Source organism: Morone saxatilis, unplaced genomic scaffold (assembly GCF_004916995.1).
Source record: "Morone saxatilis isolate NCDOM2014 unplaced genomic scaffold, NCSU_SB_2.0 Contig5, whole genome shotgun sequence".
In the NCBI taxonomy this organism is placed as follows: Eukaryota; Metazoa; Chordata; class Actinopteri; family Moronidae; genus Morone; species Morone saxatilis.
In genome coordinates this window covers 12719631-12720454 of record NW_023340095.1, presented here as the reverse complement: position 1 = coordinate 12720454, position 824 = coordinate 12719631, and positions in this window count along the sequence as shown.

The window sequence follows — 824 nt, the reverse complement described above, 5'->3', positions numbered from 1 at the left end:
ATTCAGATGGAAGCTTCTATTCACAGCAATTGGCTTTTGTATCTCGAATAAATTATGTTTTGTTGCATATTCATGAGCATGAATCACACTTTGGTCTTTTAAATTAGAGTTTTGAAAATAAATATCTGCTGAAATCTAACAAATGAAGTCATTTTAAAAGACCCCTTCTGTGAATTTGACGTGCTGTACATAATTGAAGTAATGTATGTTCAAAATCAGCATCCTGTGTGTCTCTAAACCATTTTGGACGGTATAAGCCTCCAGTGTTTACCTTTTATATACAGTATATACAGTCATATTGATATACAGTAAACAATTGTGTGACAGTTTTTTTCTAGTCATTATTATATTAAGACCTATCAGTCAGTTCCAGACTAATAGTTGTGTTTTGATTTTTGTTTTTTTGTTCACATTTGAATTAGAAAATTTGCCTTTAAACTCTGTTAAAGCAAGACTCCCTCCAAATGTAACTCTTTTCTAATGTCCCTAAATGTTTGGTTATTCTAAGAGGAAAACAATCTAACTATCATTCGAAACAAGCAATAGTTTAAAATGTCCAACCACACATAACCCCACACGTCTTCTCCACTCCCATTCTGCTGACATTCATCTTGCATATCATGTTAATTATTGGCCACCTCCACGAGACTACATGACTTTCTTAATCATCAAGAGGACTTTCACCTCAGCTTGGAGACAATAAACTTTCAATGACTCGTATTACATGCATTATATTTACTTTATGTTCATGTTTTAACGATATTTGTTACCTCTAGACTTTAGTATTTCTCCCACAAACTCTAACAGGTGCGTCCTTTTTAAAA